The sequence below is a fragment of the Electrona antarctica genome, assembly GCF_951216825.1.
Source record: "Electrona antarctica genome assembly, chromosome: 23".
NCBI classification, from domain to species: Eukaryota; Metazoa; Chordata; class Actinopteri; order Myctophiformes; family Myctophidae; genus Electrona; species Electrona antarctica.
Window position 1 is genome coordinate 11,132,134 of NC_136804.1, and position 9,712 is coordinate 11,141,845.

Genomic DNA, 9,712 nt, shown 5'->3' on the forward strand with positions numbered 1-9,712 from the left:
AATATGACGTAAATGTAAATATATTATTATATATATATATATATTTTGTAATGTGTTTTATTTTTTTATTTTTTTAATACTTTACTTATAAGAAAACCTGGCAACCCGCACCCCGCGGTCATTTGCCGCTAACCTGAGCGGGGCTCCCGGACCCTAGCCTGCTGCAGGGGCTCACATCATCCCATGTACCCTCGAGAGGGAAAAAAATGCAGCCCCTTGAGCCTACCAATGTGGTGTTGTGGAGCTCCTCTTTTCCCCAAATTGCCAATCCCAATAAATCCAAAAGTAGCCTAGTGTGAATACTTCCACAGTCTAATTACTAAAGGATAAACTATCAGTGTTCTCCAAAATGTGTCAATGTTTGTCAACTCAGCAGGTGTTGACAACGCATTGTAAACAGAAACAGAAGCCGTGTGTCACACCAAAAGTGGTGACCTATAGAATCCTGTACATAGAAGCATCACGCAATCGTCACCCCTACACAGCTGTCATTAATTAATGGTCTTGACTTGATTGCCTATGCGTTCAAGTTATATAGGGTGAAAAGCGTGAAATGCACAGGCTCATCTTACATCGCTGCTGGCTGCCAGTGCAGGCAACATGCACATTTCCAAGAAAGTTTCAGGGCACACTACTTTGCTCACTTTTGTGCTGGTGAATTTGAGAATACATTTAAGGACTGGAGAGCTCTGTCTTTCTCTATCTCTCTCCCTTTCTCTCTGTCTCCCTCCCTCGCTGGGGTGAAGACGTGTGTGCTCTCTCTCTCTCTCTCTCTCTCTCGCTCTCTTCTCTCTCCTCCCTCTCTGGGGTGTGTGGGGGGATTAGTTGCGCTGCCTTCGACAGTGCTATACTTCTCCAGCAGCGGTGCAGAACCGAGAGAGTGACACATTCTTTTGGATGTAAACTGCGGAACTTTTAGCTTTATGCGAGTACCTAGTCGCACTGTCGAGCCCTTAGTGTAGTGCCATTAGCGCTGGATCGCTGTTTGTTGTTGCAGCGCGCGCGTGTGCGTGTAGTGTTGGTGTTGTTGTTGTTATCCATAGATGTGCCTCGGTTTGTCCCGCTTGTACCACGCCAGGTGTCGACGCGGTCGTGTTTGCATTATTGTAAGTGTCCAAGTTAGAATCAGTGTGTGCGGTGTGTAGTTCTTCTTCTTCTACTTGTGGTATGTGTGTGTGTGGGTCACGTGGTGGGCTTTGAGCAAATGGGAGAGGGAATGTAGTGTTGCCAGGTCCGCGTATTGTAAGCGAGTGGTACTGTGTGTAAGTAGCGTGTTGAATGGCATGTTTTGTGTGCTTGTTTTCATAGACGTGGCAACAAATTAGGCGGGGGTGTCGGTGCTTGTGGCGTGTTTGTGTTTATTATTGATATTGATATTGTTTGCGAGTGTGGACGGGAGCCGGCTTTAGTGGCAGTGCAATTACAATTTGTACGCGGGTGGTGTTGAGTGTGGGCGTGCGGCGCGACATGAGGAGATAGCAAATGTACTTACACCACTGCATCTTTACTAAATTACTACCTCAACATTGTACTTTAGTACATACTTGAGTAAATGTACTTAGTTACTTTACACCACTGCATGTTTACTGGTCCAGCTCTGCTACGCTACAATGCTGACTTCCTGGTATAAACTGCTGTCACTTCGTGTAATCAGCCCCGGATAAATTACGGACTTTTATGTCAAAGAGCATCCACTCCACCCTGACAGGTAATGAGATGGATTATAGCTCACCATCATCAAAATATGCTGGATCAGATGTTTATTTCATGTTCTATTGGTGCTCTTTTGTGACACTTCTCTGTTATGTTTTGTGGTTTTTATTATTTAAAAATGTACGTCCTTTTAACCCATTAAAATATTAAAAAGATTTGTTTTACCTTGTGTAGGGCTATTCAAAAATAGCAGATATACGAGCTTGCAGCACATCATGTGCCGCGCTTAGTTGTACCGTGTGTGTGTGTGTGTGTGTGTTGTGTGTGTGTGTATGTGTGTGTGTGTGTGTGTGTGTAATATCTTCTCTGTGTTAATCCAATGCTAATAGGATTAGAAAGTGATCATAGACCCCATTGTGTCTGAAACCTGTCCTGAATCCATGTCAAAGGTCAACACATAATCAGATTAAAGCTCCCTCAGCGTGTGTCTTCCAGGGACCCCCAGAAGCAAAGATTTGAGTTTAAATGTTCACTTTATAATTTAATGTTCACTTTATCATTTAACCCATTTTGACCTGAGATCAGATTCTAAAAATGTCTTCTACATCCTGACAGTTTTCTGAAAAAGCTATGTTTCTATGTCAGTGGTTGTAGATCTGCTATTTTTCAATAGCTAAAGCATAACATAATGCTAACAATCCTTTGCTTTTATGAAATCTCCGAGACCGCTAGGGTTTTATGGAACATTCTTCTGAACATAATTGCTAGTTTGACCACGTCAACTGCTGTAATCTTAAAATAGGCCAAATAACCGAAAATAGCCCATCTACAAACTTGTCTTTCAATGTGTCGCAGAGACGCAGAAGCATTGAGAGCTTGTAGATCAGCTATTTTTTTGCTGCGCAGCATGCTTCCATATAGAGGACATATGGAATCCAAATGACTGAAATCAGTGGTGTGGTGACAGAACACTTTAATCCATGACTGCATATGCTATACTCCCTGGGGTCTCCTAACCCAGAGCGTCTCTCTCCAGCTAGAAAACGCGTGTTGTGGGCCGGTGGGCGCCGAGCCCACTGCCCAGCGTACGCCACGGCGGGTTGGGGAGAAAGAAATCCTGCCGCATCGCCCCAAAGGACACACTGAGCAGCACATAAGGGTTGGGGTAGACGCCTCCTCCTCAACCAGTGGAGATAAACATATGGTTGTGATCTGGTCGTCCATCCATCACCATGCAGGGTTGAATCATCATGTGGAAAAGCATTAAGACTGGCTGCATGGCTGAGACATTTTATTCACTGCTGGATTATTAGCTGACTATAATCCTGCCAGCGTGCGTCCACAGCAATGATGGTATTGGAAATGAGAGATGGAAGGCGAGAGAGAGAGAGACTTGAAAAGAATCATGTAGAAACACTGTACATATACAAACAGAGCAACTTCCTTTAAACACTAGCTTTTTTTTCCTTTTACACTTTTGTGAACAACTTAACAATTTACCCGAGCTAACCTTTCCGATATAGCCTATAAACCAACAAATTCTGACAGCAAATGCACATTTATGGTTTTGTAAGTTAGATTTCTCTCAGTTCCTTGTTGTTATTTTTCCACTTTTGCATTGGCAATGTTGACTTACTGTATGTTTTCTCATGCCAATGTAAAGCCCTTTGAGTTGAATTGAAGGCAGGCAGGCAGGCAGGCAGGCAGGCAGGCAGGCAGGCAGGCAGGCACAGACAGACAGACAGGCAGACAGACAGACAGACAGACAGACAGACAGACCACACCATGCTTCACTTCCCACTCTACTCTCTCTACACTTCTTTATTAGTTTGGCTTCAACGTTAATTACAACACCGTATTCTTTATGACCGCCATCACTTTTCACTTTCCTACAATCTGTCATCACATCATTTTGTACATTTCTAGCGTCACAGTAACAGAGAACATCATCAAATTTTAGTAGCCTATAGATTGTAATAAAGTTTTTGATTTTTGCTGTCAAACATCACATTCCTATCAGAGTTGTTAGTTCTGCGTCGGGACCGACCGACTGGCTGGCGTCTCAGGAATCCGGCGCTTTGCTGCGGGTGTGTCCAAACATCATCACGTCATCGAGAGCACCGAACAATGCCCTGGACTGACTGGACACAGTGGCACGGTCACTTTCCCACAGTCAGACCCTCAGACAAGCGTGCACACACACACACACACACACACACACACACACACACACACACACACACACACACACACACACACACACACGCACATGCACACATGCACACACACTTCCATGAATGAATAAGGAAGGTGCAAAAACATGTGTCATTTGTCAAGGATCTGATGGTGTATACCACTAAAATAGTGGACCACCAAAATTAACTTATATGTTCTTTTTGAATAGCCAAAGTATAAAATAATGCTTTGTAGCTAAAAATCTAAAATGACACAGATACTTTCCTGGTTTTAATGGGTTAATACCAGCCTGTCGGTCGCCTGGGGATGATGACTTTACATTTGTGTGAACTATTATATTTTAACGATGCTGTTTTCATCATGCCAGCTTAGATTACAGTTGTTTGTTTCTTTCCATCATCTGGAGTGTGTCAACATAAAATGTCGTTGAGCGGCTTTCAGCGTTTCTGCGTTGACGCGTGGATAGAAAACTTCTTTGATGTGAACTATATCTGACATGCATATATCATCTTGCATTTAAACATTGACAACCAACATTGTTGAGTATGCACAACACATACGTATGCAATATGCATCATAGCATTCACTGTCCCATACTCATGATATCATCAGTACACAATCGTATCAACACAAATCATTTGTGTGAAAGCACTCCACAGTAGTTGTGCAACACATGCACGCGTGCACACTCTCTCTCAAGCTCAACTGTCAATATCCACAATGTCATTCTCCGGAATAGAACAAAATAATTGAAAGCAATTTCCGATAATCGGTCTCGATCGCTGAAGCCCAGATGTTCTTTTTTTTCCATCATCAGGCAGCCCAACACTGACCTGAATAAGACCACCCACATCCACAGACTGGAGCTGTCCTCCTGGCCCCCAGATAGGTCAATCTGTCTAAACAGCCAATCAGGACTAACAGATTTCTTCCGGTGGCTCTGGGCTTCAAAGAGGCTGACACAGGAAGTTGGCTGTCTGTCTCCTCTTTGTCAAACCCAGGGTTTAGTTGCTTTCATGTCCCCAAAACCAGGTTCCTGATTAGAAGCTCTACAGGCTTTGGGCCAGGCACTGAATGCGCATTCTTATAGTCAAAATAAAACAAACAGTCAAAACAATTATTTGGATAAAATAAGTGTTAAATAGCTCTATATTCCAAACGCTTCTCCTATATTCTGCTAGTACTCCATTGCTATATAGTATAGAGTGTTTGTTGAGTAACAGGAGTTTCCATGTCTCTCCAGCACTCAAGTGTTATACATATTAAACAAGTAAAATTGGAAGTGATGACACAAAGAAATGAGCACATTTGGAACTGGAACACTATAAAAATTAAGCTGATAAATGGGTACCTTTTTTTAAAATAATTTATCCCATATTTTGCAACCCATTTTTTCACCCAGTGTCAATTATCTAATGTAATCCTGGGAGCTACACTTCCTCTGCCAACCTGAGGGGGCAGCGGACTGACCTCATGCTTCCTTCTATGCATGAGGAGTCCAAGCTGCTTCTTTTCACCTAATAGGGGAGAGTTTCCCCGGTTGGACGTAGCGCGTAGAAGGAACACGTTATTCCAACCAGTTCCTTTCCCCTCCATCAGGCGCCCCGGCTGGCCACCAGCAACCTCTGCACTCGAAACGCCATGGAAACGCGAGCGCTCGCTCAGAAATCTTTGAGCCAGTCTGGAGCTCCTTCTGTGCTGCTAGAAACGCTAATATGCTAGCTCAGGGGTTCTCAACGTTTTTGGCCGGGGACCCCCGGAAATGCTTTGGCAACGTCTCGGGACCCCCGCCCCGCCCCCTCCCGACCCCCAATATAAATTGACTGCTACAATAACCTTAAACCATTTTGGGCGGGAACCCCTTTTGGTGTTTTAAGCATTGTTATAATTTAGCTATTTAAAAATAGCAGATCTACAAGCTCATAGCGCTACGAGCTTGTAGGTCTGCTATTTTTGAAAAATCGTGAAATGGTTTTTTTTTTTTTTTTGTATTTAAATAATTTGGGGACCCCCTAAAATAATTTGGCGACCCCCCGAGGGGTCGCGACCCACGGGTTGAGAACCCCTGTGCTAACTGAGGGGCATCGAAGACTTTTCATTGAGGTCCAAATATCGGCCAATCCTGGTGCGGATGGAGAAAAGATTCAGAGAAAAACGCAGCTAAAGATGGTGGTTATAACACCCGTCTACGGTGTCGGTCAGTATAATCGAGGGTCGTCTGTACCAAAAAGAATCACAAAAAGTTGTGAAAGTCGTCAAGGGCACAGACTGAAACTTTTTGTTTTATCCAAAATAACTTTGGTACGGATGCCCCTGTACCCCCACATGTCCTGACTATCCGGACAGTATCAGGACAGCTAGCCCATCTGAAACGGACGGTTTTTCTTTATTTATTTTTTTAGACTTCAGAAGGAGCATGTGTTGACCTTAACAAGTCATCACTCCTAATTGTCCATGCCACACCTAAATGGAACCAGACCAGTGGTGAAATATGGAGATCAGAAATGTATGAACCCAGTCGTGGAGAGTTTCACTCCCATCATCTATTTCTCAGTAGATCGATCTCCGTGTCCTCGTCTCCATCAGAGAGATAGATTGATCGCCTCACATTAGCTTATCTGAGAAAATGGAGGTGAACTGACAATAATGTGCGCACGCATGCATGCACACACACACACGCACAGACACACACACAGACACACACACAGACACACACAGACACGCACACACACACCCTCCACCGCTCCACTGAGTGATGATGTCAATAAGTGTTTGTGGCGAGTCCTTAGCCTCGCCAAGGAGAGCCTATAGAAAATCAATGTCTAATAAAAGTGGAGGTTTTCTCTCCTCGGGGAGGGAGGTATGTGTGGGGCACACACAGCACGTCACGCCTCGCAGAGTTGGGGGAAATTCATAGAAATTGTTATGCGATAAAGATGTCGACAACATGCAGCAGAGAGGTGTATATACGAGATTTCCCTGAACAATTATCGTAAAAAAAGTGAATGAGCAAATCAGTGTGTTTGTGATTCAACCCATTAATCTGCCTCAGGCCTAAGGCTGAGCTCACACCTTTCATGCAATTCTCGTGCTCGTTGGATGCTCGTTGGGTGTTGTGTCATGGCCGCCCAGCGGCCCAATGCATTTCCAATGGAGGTCACATGGTTTGACCCAACATTGTGTTGTGTGAGGGGGAGGGGCGCAGTCGTGCGCCCCTCCCCCTCACACAACACAATGTTGGGTCAAACCATGTGACCTCCATTGGAAATGCATTGGGCCGCTGGGCGGCCATGACACAACACCCAACGAGCACAGAGAATTGCATGAAAGGTGTGAGCTCAGCCTAAATGGGTTAAGACCTGTGGCTGATTCTAATGCCTTTGTGCTGCGAGCTTGTATGTCTTTCAAATATCTTGAATAGCTTGAATGCTGAAAATATGAACTGCTCTTTGTCTGTACTCAATAATATTGTTTTTTTTTATTTATTTTTATGTATTGTTTTAATAATGACGATAACTGTGGGGGGAGGGATGGGGTGAGGGAGAAAATGAAAAAAAGAATGGTATGTTCAAACTGAACTTGAATTGTTGAAACCCGCTACCAATAAACATATATTTAAAAAAAAAAAAAAAAAAATGAACTGCTGTGTGTATGCTGCTAACTGTATATGACCCGACAGCCTGGGCAGTACTTCTCAACAGTGATATTGATGTGGTGTAGGCGGGGGCCCTGGTGTGAGTCATGGCTGACACATGAACAGGGTCTGTGGCACGTTTGGTCCGGATCGGAGCAACGGAGCGCCTCACAGGTCTGCATGTTATGTTATATGACCTACTACACCGTGTACGTTGACCCATGCACCCCCTCTAGGCTTTTATAATACATTATATCAGGTTTTAAGTGTTAAATATACTCATGCATTCTGGACTACAATCATTACTATCCTCTACCTGCAGCAATCATGGTACTTTTTACTCCTGAATCACGTGACCCCTTTCTCTACTACTTGGTCCTTCTGTTCTTCCTTACCTCATAATCTCATATCCTCACATTGTTCAGAATGGCCTAGTTAGACTTGACACAATGACCTATGAAACCATGCACCTGGAGTCTGGGTCTTGGATCTGGGGAAGTGCGTGGTGGTGGTGGTGGGAGGGAGGGAGGGGGGTCTGTCTGCTTGTTGTACATCTGACCCCGAAAACCATACCAAGTGTCCTAGACTCCACCTCCGTTTGTTCCACTATAAAGTAGCACATTGCCACATTGTGAGGTCTGCGCTGTTGCTACAGTTGAGACCTTGCTGTTGGCCAGGGTCATTGGATAGATCTACGGTTTGATCTGTTGGAAAGGTTAGACGAGTCCTATTATTATTATTTTTTTTAGCTTTTTACTCCTTTTTCTTGTTGTGCCAATTGATTTGTTCTGTTCAAATAGGCTGGGGAAAAAACAAACGTGGGTATTCCTGGATAGAATTTATTCGGATTTGTACAATCAAGGATTACCTGGGAGTGATATACAGATTACAAAACATTATGTATCCACTGTACAGGAAGAGAGACACTCTCTTTCAGTGGTCAAACATGTTTGGACCATGTTTCACCCATTACGGGGAATCGGGAAAGTCAAATTTTAGATTATTTTGCATTAGCTATTCAAAAATAGCAGATATACAAGCTCACATCGCGTCACTTTGTGCCCCGCGGCAAGCTTTTATATCTGCTATTCTTGAACATTTTAGAAAAATCGGTGAAAAAAAAAGTGTGAGAAGTAAGTGTAAATGGCGCTTTACATAGATTGTGCATTACATTCACCCATTCACACACACATTCATACACCAATGGCAGCGGAAACCATGCAAGGCACCAACTAGCACATCGGGAGCAATTAGGGGTTCAGTGTCTTGCTCAAGGACACTTCGACAGTAACTCTGGGGGAGCCCGGGTTCGAACTGGCAACCTTGCGGTTCCCATCCAGGCACTCTACCCCTGAGCCACCGCCGCCGAAGTAGGCTACTGATTTGAGAAGGCATTTGTAGAATATCGGCCTCATGGATCTTAATGGGTTGAACACAGCAGGCATGCTGCACTAATGAACCATACGGAACGGTATCCAATTGAGTGAAAGACCTCCTCTTATTCTGCCCAGACCACTTGTCACATGATATGGAGACATGGGCTGAACTGACCCAAACGAACCGCAACTACAGTTGCTGTAACCAACTAATGACTCTCACTGCTCTCTGATCTGATAAACATACTGTACTGTAACTTAGAACCGTAGAACACTAGTTACAACAACATCAATACTCATCAATTAAAGCAGCACTATGTAACTTTTAAACAACTATTTAGCATATTATGTCCCACACAGTTATAAAGTTAAAACAATCATCCTTCCATAAATGTACAGTATAGACTCAGGGGGTTCCCAAGTCTGTATTGCTATAGGGGAGAAATTAGTTTCATTCAAGGCAGAACTGCCAGTCAAAGAAAAGGCTGGCCAATCACAGCGCATCCTCGCCAGCCAGGCTTGCAGAGACTCTTGGGTAATGAAGTCAAAGACGTTGGCTGCCATGTTATTTGTGTCCACAAGTGGCCACTGACACTACATAGTGTTGCTTTAACTGAAGTTTCCTCCTGGCACAGACGTTATAACCAATGAACTACAACTTATAGTAGTCATTTGACCAAAGCAACGGCTCACATTAATTCAATAATATTGAAGCAGTATCTACGCACATTGGGCAGGCTCAGAGAGTCATCATTGAGAAAACAAACACAACATACTGTATATAATTCAATCTGTGTCCAAAGGGCCACTGTAAGCAGTAATGAGTTGTTATTGTAACGATTACAGTCCAGTG